Source organism: Equus quagga, chromosome 21 (genome assembly GCF_021613505.1).
Source record: "Equus quagga isolate Etosha38 chromosome 21, UCLA_HA_Equagga_1.0, whole genome shotgun sequence".
In the NCBI taxonomy this organism is placed as follows: Eukaryota; Metazoa; Chordata; class Mammalia; order Perissodactyla; family Equidae; genus Equus; species Equus quagga.
The window spans coordinates 34943061-34956845 of record NC_060287.1 but is presented as its reverse complement, the minus strand read 5'-3'; the positions used below and the strand labels follow the sequence as shown (position 1 = coordinate 34956845).

Sequence of the window (13785 nt, the reverse complement as noted above, 5' to 3'; positions counted from 1 at the left end):
CATGTTTACAAAGTTAAAACCAAAAGCTAGGCAAGAGCTACAAAATAAAGGAGAGAAGTTGTTTGCTAATTAAAGTATGCTAACATCCTTGTCATGATAGGGAAAATGATAGAAATACTGAAAAACTTTATATATGGTTAAAATACATGACTCAAAATTGAGGATAATCACTAAAAGAATGGAAATACAGTCCACAGCTTGCAAACCAGCAAAGGGGGAAAACGGGAACACAGAAAACTTTATCAATTAACAGGAGAAAAAAATGAGGAAAAGACAACTAAAGGAAAAAGTTGGTAAGGAGAAAACACATGAGATAATAGAATTAAGTCTAAGTATCTCAGAAGCCACACTTATTATAAATGGACTAATCTCACTTATTTAAAAACAGAATTTATCAGACTGGCAAAAACAATATCCATCTCTATGGAGGTTAAAATGACACACCCAAAGGAAAGGTACAACGATAGGTGGGAAAGATGCCCACAAGAACTAGGAAGGTGGGCGGTGCTGAGAGGGACCCCAGTGCAGCCACATGACACAAGAGAGAGCTCAGGCCAAAAGCATCAATATGACACAGCATTCACCACATCATCTTATGACACGGAGCCTTGATAAACGTGTAAGCCTTCACAACACAGTCTCAAAACACGTAACACAAAAATTGACAATATTACAAAGATCAACTGTATTTTTCCACCTTCCTCTCAAAAAGTATAACAAGGGCAAAACAAAAAATAGTAATAATAATGATTTGATGAAGAAAACAAATAAACTTCATTTAATAAATACGTAGAGAAAAAGAGAATAGCCATTCTTTTTAATTGCACATGTACCATTTATAGGAACTGAAAATCAACATAAAAACATAATGGGGAAAAATGCATGTTTTGAAACTTTTAAATCTATATGGGAAATAATTTATAAGTTAAAGAGGAAATCACAATGGATATTTTAAAACAAACAAAAATGAAAGAACAACTTATCAAAGCCTGTAGAATGCAGCAAAAATTTCTTAGGAATAAATTTATAGGGCAGAAAAGAAGGATTTAAAATAAATTAAGTATGTAATTCAGGAAGCTGGAAAAAGAAAATAAACATTAAAAGGCAAGAAAAGGGGAGAAATGGTAATATGAGTCGCAAAGAACGAAATGGAGAATAAAACAAAAAAGATCGCTCTATACTCAAAAACTATTTATTAGCAAAACTAATAAAATAAATAAAGCTCTAGCAAGATTCAACTGGAAAAGAGAAAAGATGCCAAAATAAATCAAATTAAAAAAGAAAAGGTCCACAACCAAAGAGAAATAAAATTTTTTTAAATCATAATAGAATATTATGAACAACTTTATGACAATAAATTTCAAAACCTAGATAAAATCATTTTGTGAAAAATCACAAATAACAAAGTTCACTGAAAAAGAAACAGAACTTGAATAAGCAAATAACAATTAAAGGCACTGAATCTGTAACCAAAATCCTACCTGCCCCCACCCCAAAAGACAACTCAAAAAGATTTAGAGGTGAACTTTACTGAGTTTTAAAGGAAAAAAAATCCTTTTTTACAAGCTGTTTCAGAGAAAAACAGAAAAAAAATTCAACTTCAGACAGAGATAGTAAAAAGAAAAGAAAATTATGAACAACAGCTCTTTCAAAAAAAAGTTCCTAAATAATTCACGAGATTATCATTAATATACTATGCCAGTAAATTAAAGGAAGAAAAAATACATGATTCTCTCAACAGATGCAACTAAAAAAAAATCGATAAAATTCAGCACTGATTCATGAGAAAGAAGGGAACTTATTAACTTGACAAAGAGTATTCATTAAACACCTAGCCTAAGTATCATACTAAATAGTGAAACTTAAAAGAATTCCCATTAAGGTCAAGATCACAATACGGATGTCCACTATTACTGATTTATTAAACACGGTACTCGAGGTCCTAGCCAATCCAATAAGACCAGAAAAGGAAATAAGAGGTATAAGAATCAGAAAACGAAGAAATGAAGATATTCTTCTTTACAGACAATATTGTATCAGACCAAATAGTCTAGGTTATGCCACAGTTAACAAACAACCCCAAGAAAAAACAGCAAGTTCATTTTCACACAGGTCAGGTCCTCTGCTGATCTAGACTACTTCTGAAGGCAGCTGTCCTCCAAAAGTTGATTTATCATTTTACGGATCTTACGACATGTTCGCATCAATATGTGCTTACACTAGCGAAGCAAAGAGAGCTGGAAAATCAAGCACCTACAAGTAAATCCCTCAGGATTCATCGCTTCAGCTCCCACTTCATTGGCCAGAAAAAGTTATATGACCGTGTCTAACTTCAAAAGTTTATGAGGCCAACCTGATGGTGTAGTGGTTAAGTTCGTGCACTCCGCTTCAGCGGCCTGGGGTTCACGGGTTCCCGAGCACAGATCTAGCACATCGCTCATCAAGCCATGCTTGATACCCCACACACAAAATGGAGGGAGACTGGCACAGATGTTAGCTCAGGGCCGATCTTCCTCACCAAAAAAAGAAAAAAAAAGTTTAGAGAAGAAAAACCTCCCACATGCTAGGAAGACACAAATAACCAAAATATCTAATACAATTATCTATGCAAAACATTCAAGAAGATATATATATAATCTATCAGAACCAATAAGAAAATTTATCAAACTTCTGTGGTATTATTACTAAAAAGGCGTAACTTCAATCTAATCGTAAAAAAAAGTCAGGCAGAGCCAAGCTGAGGAACATTCTACAAAAATAACTGCCCTGGATGCTTCCCAAATGTCAAGTTCATGAAAGACAAAGAGAAACTAAATAACTACTACAGATTAAAAGTGAATAAGGAGCCATGACAACCAAACGCAAACAGGACTCCGGCTGGGATCCTAGACCACAAAAATGACACTAGCAGGAAAAATGGCAAAATTCAAACAAGGTCTGAAGATTAATTAAGAGTCCTGTGTGAATGTTCATTTCCTGATCTCAATAACTGAACTATTAATGTTAACATATTAACTAACCATGTAAAGGGAAAGCTGGATAGAAGATATACAGAAACTCTCTCTACAATTTTTGCCACTTTTCCCTAAGTCTAGAATTCTTTCAAAATAAAGACTTTTTAAAAGCAGCAACAAAAATGTCAATCACAAGAGCATCAAAAACTATGAAAAAAAACTATAAAAAAAGGTATCAAGGACTGAATCTAACCAAAGATGTGCAAGACTGCTGGATTACAAAATGTTATTAGAGAACATTCAGGAAGGCGGTTCAAGATGGCAGCACGGGAAGATCCTGAACCATTTCTTCCACCGAAACAACAAATCCGCAGCTACCTACAGAACAATTTCCCCTGAAAAGAGCTTGAGAAGTAGCTGAACAGCTATTCCACAACGAGAGATGAAAGGGGACATCAGGTAGGGGGCAGAGGCGGAGATGAGGTCTCACAAAAAACTCCACCCCTGGCGCACTGACCCACAATCGGGATGAATCTCAAAAAAAACGGAGCTTCTCCCTAAGGAACAAGGGGTTTGTGCCCCACATCAGGCACACCAACCCTGGGGACCTGCAGCGGAAGGAAGGACAAGCTCCCACAACATCTGGCTTTGAAAATCGATAGGGCTGATGTCGAGGAGAACCATAAGACTGTAGGAATGGAGACTCCATTCTTTTTTTTCAGACTGGCCCTGAGCTAACATCTGTTGCCAATCTTCTTTTTTCTCTTCTTCTTCTTCTCTCCAACACACATAGTTGTATACTCTAGTTATAAGTTCTTCTATGTGGGACGCCGCCTCAGCACAGCTTGATGAGCCATGCTAGGTCTGTGCCCAGGATCCGAACTGGTGAAACCCTGGGCTGCTGAAGTGGACTTAACCACTCGGCCATGGGGCTGCCCCAGAGACTCCACTCTTAGAGGAGAATCCTGCACCCAGATTCACTCGCCCAGGACCCAGTGCAAAAGTAGCAGTTTGAAAAGTGCCTAGACCTAAATACATTATAAAGAGAAATAAGGTGGGAAAACTTGTTCAATATGTCATGACTTAGTGTAAGGCCATACCAATTAAGTCAGTGAGTATTTGTGAAGTATAGACAAATAGACCAAAGTTATGGACTGAATTACATCCTCTGCAAAAAGCTCTAACCCCAACACGACTATATTTGGAGAAAGGGCTTTTAGGGGGTAATTAAGGTTAAATGAGCTCATAAACTGGGGTTGTAATCCAACAGGATTGACAGCCTTATGAGAAGAGGAAGAGAGAGCGAGCTCTCTCTCTCCGCCATGTTGAGGACACAGCCAGGAGGCTGCCACCTGCAAGCCAGGAAGAGAACTCTCACTAGGATCCGAGACGCTGGCACCCTGACCTCCCCCTTCCAGCCTCCAGAACTGTGAAAAAATAAATTTCTGTTGTTTACGCCCCTAAGTCTATGGTATTTTGTTACGGCAGCCTGAGCAGACCAAGACACCAATAAAACAGAAGAGACAGCCCAGAAACAGATCCACACATATCTGCCAGAAACGGCATTACGAATCACCAGGAAAGCACCGACTATCGATTTAATGATCTGGAACTACTGACTATTCCCATGGAAAAATCAAATGTGAATCTCTAGCTCATCACATACCAAAAGCAAATCCAAGGAGGATTAAAAACCTAAACGTGAAAAGCGAAACTCGAAGACTTTTAGAAGAAAATATATGACACTATCTTTAAAACCTTAAAGTGGGGGAAATTTTCTTAAGACAGAAAAAAGCACAAACTGTAAATGAAAATTTGGTAAATTTGACCAAATTAAAAAAAATTGGTCAACAAAAACGTAAAAACACAAGCCACAGACGAGTAGATGATATCTGCAATGCATATTATAGAAAGGAAGGATCTAGAATTTCTAAACGAACTTCTATAAACTAATAAGAAAGAGATACCCCCAGATGGAAGATGAGCAAAAGGTATGAACAGGCCATTCACAGAATGGTTTTTACATATATATAAACATACACGAACACATATATATTTTGTTTTTAGTATACATACATATATATGAAAAGACGCTTTACTGGAATCAGGCAAACGCACATTAAAACAGCCAGATACTATTTCATACCCACAATATTTACAAAAATGTAAAAGTCCAATAATTCTAAGTGTTGGTGAGGCTGTGGAGAAACAGAAACTGAGAGACCTGGTTATACAGCAGATGGGGGAATAAACTGGCACAGCGACCTGGGAGAGCATTCTTCAGTATGGAAGGATGGAGACACGCATGCCCTTTGACTCGATTATTCTTTTCTAGAGACATACGTAAAGGAAACTCATACGTGTGTGCGAAAGGAGACCCAGACCGGAAGGTGTATTATAGCATTTTTATATGAAAAATGAGAACCATCAAAACATCCATCAACAAAAGGACAGTCAAATCCATCCTAAGATAATCGTGTAACGTAATTTTACGCAGCCATAAAAATGAATGAACTAGACCTGTGTGTCTCCACATGGATAAATGTCAAAAAGACCACAAATGAAGAAGAGTTGCGGTAACAATAGGACAGTAGGAAACTATTTTAGAAAGCTTCAAAAATGGAACACAATACCATACATTCAGCCTGGATACCCGCATATGCAGTAGTGATGTCAATACACGCAGGGGAAAGACAAGTAAGAGTTCAGGAGAGTGAGAAGGGAAGAAAGGAGGTCCAGAGGCCTGGAGGGTGGGGTGCGGAGGGGGCATCAATGATGCTTTGAAATCGTGTTATCTTTAAATTAGAAGCAAGTACGTCAGAGCTCAGCAAAGCTGGGTTGTAGACTCATACGTGGTTTGTCTGTTACTCTTGACTCTTCTGTCTGGTTGAAATCATTTAAAACTTGAAAAAAAAATTAATACCTCCAAGCTACATCCTGAATTTGGAGGCACTCTGAAACCTGAGTGTACCCTGAAAGCCACGTTTAACAAAATTACAGGAAAAACGAATAGAGACTAAGTCTACTAATCATAATTATCCACGATTCAAGCCACACCCTTTCCTCCCTCCTACCCTCAGGCAAAAGAAAAGCAGGTACAAAATGATATCCAGCACACAGATTGAAGCTCCGAGAAGAAAACAGACAAATTTCACAGACGGAGAGAAGCAATCCAGGATAATTCAGCCAAATTATATCCAAGGAGACAACTGAACCTGCCCTTGTTAAATATACTGGACATAAAAAGGAATGGCAGAGAAAATATGCAAATCCACTAAAGAAAGCCAGGGGAAAGCAATGGGAAGGAAGTGTGCGAGAAAGACAAATAAAGAAGCCGGGCTGGAAGAAAATATACTCCCGGATGTGGGTTAAAAGCTCTCACATTGGTCCTGGTGAGAATCAGTAAACACAAGACAAACACCCCTGGATGGATATTTCTCCATCCCTGGGTCCATCCCTACATGGAACATTTTTAGCCTTGAGGTTGATGTGGAAGATTTCATTAGAAACTGGAAGGATGAGTACTTTGAAACAATGATCTTGAAACTGTCTGTGTCATCCCAGGCACTTACAGCTTTACAAACGTGGACCACACTCTAAGCAACCCAAAAAAAAAGTTTGGAGGGGCTGGCCCCGTGGCCGAGTGGTTAAGTTCGCGCGCTCCGCTGCAGGCGGCCCAGTGTTTCGTTAGTTCGAATCCTGGGCGCGGACATGGCACTGCTCATCAGACCACACTGAGGCAGCGTCCCACATGCCACAACTAGAAGAACCCACAACGAAGAATACACAACTATGTACCGGGGGGCTTTGGGGAGAAAAAGGAAAAAATAAAATCTTTAAAAAAAAAAAAAAAGTTTTGACACTAACTGACTTGCCGCCACAAGAAAATAAGAACGTGATATTGGTGAAACAAGAAAGGAAACATGGGAGGACAAGGCGAAAAAATGAGATTAAAAAGGGAACCTGCAAGAGGTCAGGAACCGATAGCCAAAACACCTCTATGAAAAAAGAATCCAGCAAATAAATTAGAAATAGCAAGAAAAAGAATAGACAGAGTTGTAAACTTAAGTGTAACGCCCAGGGATGGCTTCAGATAATGACGGAGAGTCAGAGATTAAATAAAATGCACGGGGACCAAAACTTAGACAACAAATTAAACTCTACGCCCCTGACATCAGTCATTTTATTCAAGCAATTCTTCTGTTGCTCAAAATAGCTTGGGAACATTTTTTGGCAATAACTTTCAAAACCAAGGTTTGTTTTTTTTTTTAAATCATTAAAAGAAAACTAGTTTCCTTACTTTCTTTTCATACCTCATTCTTGATCCAAAAGAATCTTATTTGGCATGAGACAGCGCTTGGCGCTGAATCGGAAAATAATAACAATAGCTATAATTTATGTAAGACTTACATATCCTGGCACTGTTCTAAAGCTTTATCTATATGAAAGCATTTAATCCTCATAACCACCCCTATGAAATAAGTGCTGTCATAATCTCCGATTTCAGTTAAGGAAACTGAGTCATAGAGAAATTAAGTAACTTGCCAAACACCTGGCAGAGCTGGGCTGTGAACCCAGGCATCGGGCTCCAGAGCCAAACCCTTTATCTCCATGTGAATATTTATTGAAGGAGTGAATGGATGATCAGCTACTTTATTGACCCAACTTGGTCCCAAACGACTTCAGGCTCTTTTTTCTTCTATTGAGGATATGGGAAAACGTTCAAAATAAGATATAAAAATTCTGGTTGATTTGTTTTTCAAATGCCTCATTACACAATACTCAAATCTCCTAATTCTGGTTTTCAACTGAAGGCGACATTCGTTGTCAAAATCTCTATAAATCATCTTTCCCACCCCTTCACCTTGCCTCTCCAGACACAAGCTCTTAATTCCTTCATAGGCAAAGAAAATTCTTGTCAAAACCTGCAGGAGCCCAGCCACGAAGCTTGAACGGACTTTAAGCTCTGAGGTACCCTGTCGTCATGCCAAGGGCAAAGGAGAAGAGTCTGGAATTAGGAAAGTTGGGAGGAGCCCTCACACACCCAAGGGGCTTTCCTGGGAGCAAGGAGGAGCAGCAGAGGCACGCCATGGGGAGCAGAAGGGGAAAGGTCAACCGAACACTACAGGAGGTTACAAACCTGGGGTCACCCAAAGGCACCAAGGGCAGGGGTGCAGAAACAAGGCTGCGAGCTCCTGACGGTTGAGTTATATTCAAGGGACAGGGATGTGGCAGCTCAAGGCCCATCAGGTTCATCCTTGTCAGCATCCCAGGCATCTGGAGAGGCTGACAAAGGCCAAGCAGCGTTTCATGGCCATTGGAACCAGGATTGAGGACCAGGATCCAGTCCTGGCAGAAAACCAAGTAGAAATTTGATCAGAAGCCGGGTCAAATGGATGAGCATCCTGGGGAGGCGAAGGTTTCCCCTGGGACAGCAGTGCCTGGCTCGGAGCCCAAGGCCAACTGCATGCCCAGGAAGGAGGTGATGGAGACCCTGAAATCCTTCCAGGGTTGAGCTGAACTGGCCTGAGTCTGTAGCCGGTCAAGCAGGACTGAGGAAGGAGGGCTGAATGCTGGCGATGGATGAAAGGATAGAGACTGTCACCCACGCGAGGAAGCTGGGCCAGGTGCGTACAATCTCATAAAATCAGACATGAACGATGAGCCTTGTTCATTCAAGCTACCTACTAAGAAATCCTACAAAAGAAAGGATGCCCTTATCTGGAAGAAGCTTTGCAAAGACAACACTGTCCTTGTCAATTTTTTGAGGTGACAGCTTAGTGAAACATCTTTACATTCTGAGTCGCGTTTCCAGGAGCTAAATGTCAGTGGACTCTCTGCACATATCAGAGTCTAATTATTTTTTGTTTTACCTAACAAAGGAATGATATAACATGAACTGACTTGAAAAAAGAAGGAAAATAGGAAAGAAGAGAGAAAACAGGTCTTAACAGATACGCATCCATTCCTTAAAAGGAAGATATAGATATTTTTTTTTTGCCATGCTGTACATTACATCCCCAGGACTTATTTATTTCATAACTGGAAGTGTGTACCTTTCAATCCCCTTTACCCATTTCACCCACCCTCCCCACTCCACCTCTGGCAACCACCAATCTGTTCTCTGTATCTATGAGTTCAGTTTTTTGGGTTCTTTTTAGATTCCACGTATAAGTGAGATCACACAGAATTTGTCTTTCTCTGTCTAACTTATTTCACTAAAAGGAAGATATGAAATGCTCTCTCTTTGAAGCGATTTGTATATGACATGTACCTGTTTAAGAGGAAGCACCATAAAAGATGGGCGTATCCTAGACTACATAACTTAATTGAAATGTTACATGTAAGGATGGGCAGAATCAGCATGCATTTACCCACAAACATGACTCTAGGAATTTCCTGTCTATAAAACACTCTACACAGCAGACATTCCCCACCCCCAGCACTCATTGGAATATGATACTTCCCCAGAACCCTATCTTCATTAAATTCTACTCCTCCGTCTCAAGAAGCCAGGGCAGAAACAGCAAACGAGAGGGACATGGAGACAGGAGGTGATGTTAATATTTACAAAAGGCAAATTCATAACAAAGATGTTTTTCAGTTTGCCATGCTAATACAAAGGAAGAGTGAAAAATAACTTCACAACATCTGATCACTGCAGATGTGGAAAGGGTTTTCCATAATTGGATGTTGTATTTATCCCCAACAAGTCAGACACCTAAACAAAAAAAAAGGTGAAACAGAAACACGATTTAAAAAAAGGTAAATGCAATATTTGTCGTGCATATTTACGACACATGTTACACACACACATACACACACCAATTGGTAGAAGTATTGTTAAAAATGTTGATTATAAAATCTTAAGGCGCCTCACTGCCTTGAGGAATGACCTGAAGAGACTCGCTGCCTGCCCTCTCTACGAAGTCAAAACCCTGCGGGCACTTCTTAGTGAAAAGATGTCTTCACCATATTGCCCGTCAGCCCCTCCACAACTCCCACACTCTGCGGGGAGCCTGTCTGTGCAGAATGCTAGGCAGTTGATTTTTTTCTTTTTATATTGGGTTATTCATGTTAACTGTGAGGGGGAAAAAAAGGAAGATTGGCAACAGTTGTTAGCTTAGGGCCAATCTTCCTCACCAAAAGAAAAAAAAAAGACAAGCAATAAATGCAGGAAAGATGTGGAGAAAAGGGAACCCTTGTCCACTGTTGATGGGAATGTAAATTGGTACAGTCGCTATGGAAAACAGTATGGAGGTGCCTCAAGAAATTAAAAATAGAACTACCATATGATCCAGCTATCCCACCTCTGGGTATATAATCCAAAGGAAAGGAAAATGTTATATCAAAAAGATATCTCTACTTCCACATTCACTGCAGCATTCTTCACAAGAGCCAAGCTATAATAGCCAAGAAACAACCTAAATGTCTGCAGACAGATGAATGTTTAAAATCCGGTAGATATATATACAAGGAATATTATTCAGCCTTAAACAAGAAAGAAACCCTGCCATTTGGGACAACATGGATGAAACTGGAGGGCATCACGCTAAGCGAAATAACCCATAAAGAGAAAGACAAACACTGCAAGATATCACTTATATATGCAATCTTTAAAAAGGGGGGGAGGGTTAAACTCATAGAAACAAAGTAGCAATAGCCAGAGGCTAGGGGGTGGGAGAAATAAGAAGAGGTTCTAAGGATCTAATGCATAACACGATGACTATAGTTGACAACACTGTACTATATAACTGAAATTTGCTAAGAGTACAACTTAAACGTTCTCACCCAAAAATAAATAAATAAATACACTGTTAGATCAAGTTTGATGAAATTTGGTCTGTAACCATTTTCTTTTCCTTAATTTAAAAAGAAGACAGAGAACCAGCCTGCAATACGCGGGGATCAGAAGGGCCAGGCGGTCAAAAGAGCCCCTGGTCCCCCGCCTCACCTTTCCCAGGGCGCCGTCCCCACGCCCCCCGCGCGCCCAGCGCCTCCCGCGTTCCCCTCGCCGGCACCACCCGGGCCCGCTCCCCGCGCGCCCGCACCTCCCTCGGCCTCCGCGCTCCCCGTGCCCTCCGGCCCCCGTCTCCAGCGCCCGCACCTCCCTCGGCCTCCGCGCTCCCCGTGCCCTCCGGCCCCCGCCTCCAGCGCCCGCACCTCCCCCGGCCCCCGCTCTCCTCGCGCACCGCCTGCCGTGTCCCCGGCGCCGGGACCGCCGGCACCATCTGCGCCCCCCGCGAGCCCCCATCTCCCCCGGTCCCCGCTCTCCTCGCGCCCCGCCTGCTGTGTCCCCAGGGCCGGCACCACCTGCGACCCCCGCGCCCCCCACGCCCCGCGCATCCGCACCTCGCCCGGCCCCCGTTGTCCCTGCACCCCACCTGCCGTGACCCCGGCGCCGGCACCACCTGCGCCCCCCGCGCCCCGCGCGCCCGCACCTCCCGGCTCTCACGGTGCGCCCGGCACTCGCTCGGCGGCCCGGCCGGGCTGCAGCCGCAGCGAGCTCACAGCCGGATCGCGGCGAGCAGAGCCGGGGACCCGCGGCCGGTCCTCGGAGGAGCTGGGTGCAGGCCGAGCGCCGCTGGCCCCTCCGCACGGCATTTAGGAGGTGGGAGGAGCGGCGCGGCGATGCGCGCAGGAAATCTGATAGGTTCAGGAGGCGGGCGGGCGGAGGACGCGGGGCGCTGCGGCTCGGGACAGGGGGGAGGGCTCCCCGAGCCCCGCCGCCGCTCTCTCCGGGCTCCAGGAACTGGCAGGACCCTTATGCTGGGTGCCCGGGAAGGCGACAGGAACTGTCTGCAAGGTTCCGCCTCCATAGACCCAGGGCAAGAGCATCTTTCACCAAGCACCAGACATTCACGATGGTGGAATTTGCTCATCTCCCCTTAGGCCGATTCTTCGAGTTCCTCGTCCTGCCTTCCCCGTGGACGGTCCCAAAGTTAACTTTGAAAACATTCTCTGTGCCGGGAAGGCAGCGCGGTCCTGTGCTTCTCAAATTCAGTTGGCTTTGAGCAGTGTGTCACGTTCTGATAACAGGATGGGGCGTTATGGGGGCTGTGTTGGGGAGCCCACAGGTGGTGTATCAAATGAAGATTACGCAGATTCTAACCCGCTCAATGAAGAGGCACGAGCCCTCCACACGGGGTCAACAGGTAGTTCCCTCAGCACCCAAGCTCCCCGCTTGGGGAAGTGAAACCCCAGGGTTGATGAAGGCGCAATTTCAGTATACCCACACGAAGGGAGTCAAGTCTCCTGATTGATTACTTACAGATCCCAGAAAGAGGGGGCGGGCGCAGGCGCAATGAGCCAGGGGGCGGCGAAGCGGACACGTGTGCCGGGAACGCTAACTCAGTCCGCGAGCGAGGAAGGTGAGGGAGTGAGCGGTGAGACAGACGAGATGCTGCCAAAGGGATGCCAGCTTTCTCTGGCTGGAAAAATATACATTTTCCATGTACAAAAATATACACATATATTTTTTAAGAGTTAGGGGCATATCATTGATCATCTAATTCATTGATTGTCAATCCTGGCTGCGCGGTACGATCGCCTGGGAAGCTTCGAAACTTCCCAATGCTCGGGCCCCCTACCCCAAGCCAGATGATTTTGACTTCTTTTCCTTAATCTCCTCTCTGCAGTAGCTTCAGAACAATGCCAGGCCTGATTTCCCCCACGTTAGCATGTGGTCCTTCTTGCGCAAAGATGAAGTGAGCTAATGGGGGGATGGGGCGTGAAGAAGACCCCCAAATATTTAGCGAGATGGAGCGCCCAGGCCCGAAAGGTGTAGAATCGTTTCAGAGAAAGGAAGAGGCCCGGGGAAGGCGCGGGGCGGGCGAAGCCGGCGCCCTGGGAAGAGGCTGATGAGGAGGAACGTAGGAGCGGGGCAGCGCAGCCGCCGGCCTGGGTGATTAGACACCCCCGCGCTTCGGCACCGCGCTCCGGCTTTCCTGCAGCAGGTTCTGCAGCACGTTTCCTGGGGTAACCAAGTGGGCCTGGAGCGCTCTCGGCTGAGCGCTCTTACGGCATAGCCAGGCAGGATGCAGCCTCGCAGCCCTCAGGTGGGGTTGGCGCCAGACCAGAGGGTGGATGAGGTAAAGCGTGCCCTCTCCTTCCCGGAATCCCCTCCCGACCTGCCTCCCTTCCCTAGCGCCTCCCCGTCCGCTCCCTAGCAACACCTCTGTCAGCCGCAGACGCCTTAGTTCAGACGGCTCCCGGACTTGCTTCAGGCACCCCGAGCATCCCGAGGGGCCCAGAGCCAGGGCAGGTGTGTTTTAATCGAGGTGAGGCGAGCTGGGATGGTGCAGGACCCAGAGAAGGGGGCCTGGGGAGGACGGGACTGAGGTGCGGAGGGGCAGCGTCCCAGCAGGGCCTCTGCAAGGAGATGACGTTCCAACTGAGCCCAGAATGATGAAAAGGCCACGAGAAGGTGAGGAGAGAGGCTTCCAGGCAGAGGGAAGGCCCTGAGACAGGAACTTGTCTGCCCCTGACTCAGTATTACCGTGTGGAAAGTGGGCTAATAGAACAGGCAGACGAGGTAGGTCCGGGTGCACAAAGGGCCCCCGGACGAGAGCTCATGTTCTAAGGCACTGACATTGGCCTCTGCTGGGCTGCCATGTCCCCTGCACAGTGGAGGGGATCTCACCTGTGAGCCTTGCAGACCACACCCCTGAGGGAACGATTTTGTGGGGGCAGTGGCACCACTGCCCCACGTGTCCCCCACCCCCACCCCGTACCTTCTCCAGAGCGTGGGACCCTGACTGCTGCTCAAAACGTCCAGCCTTCCCAGGTTACTGACCCAAAACAGGGGTTGCCAGAAGCACCGCTGACGTTT

The 13785-nt window shown here is 44.8% G+C and overlaps 1 protein-coding gene across 1 annotated transcript in view; it reads right to left on the bottom strand.

Moving 5' to 3' along the window:
- The window catches only part of LOC124231486 (beta-1,3-galactosyltransferase 5-like), a 34745-nt gene extending 23324 nt beyond the window's left edge, over positions 1-11421 (bottom strand). Inside the window, exon 1 of the mRNA XM_046648294.1 lies at positions 11339-11421. The gene's annotated coding sequence lies outside the window, so the exon portion shown is untranslated. The remainder of the gene's footprint in view (positions 1-11338) is intronic.
- Positions 11422-13785: the final 2364 nt, after the last annotated feature.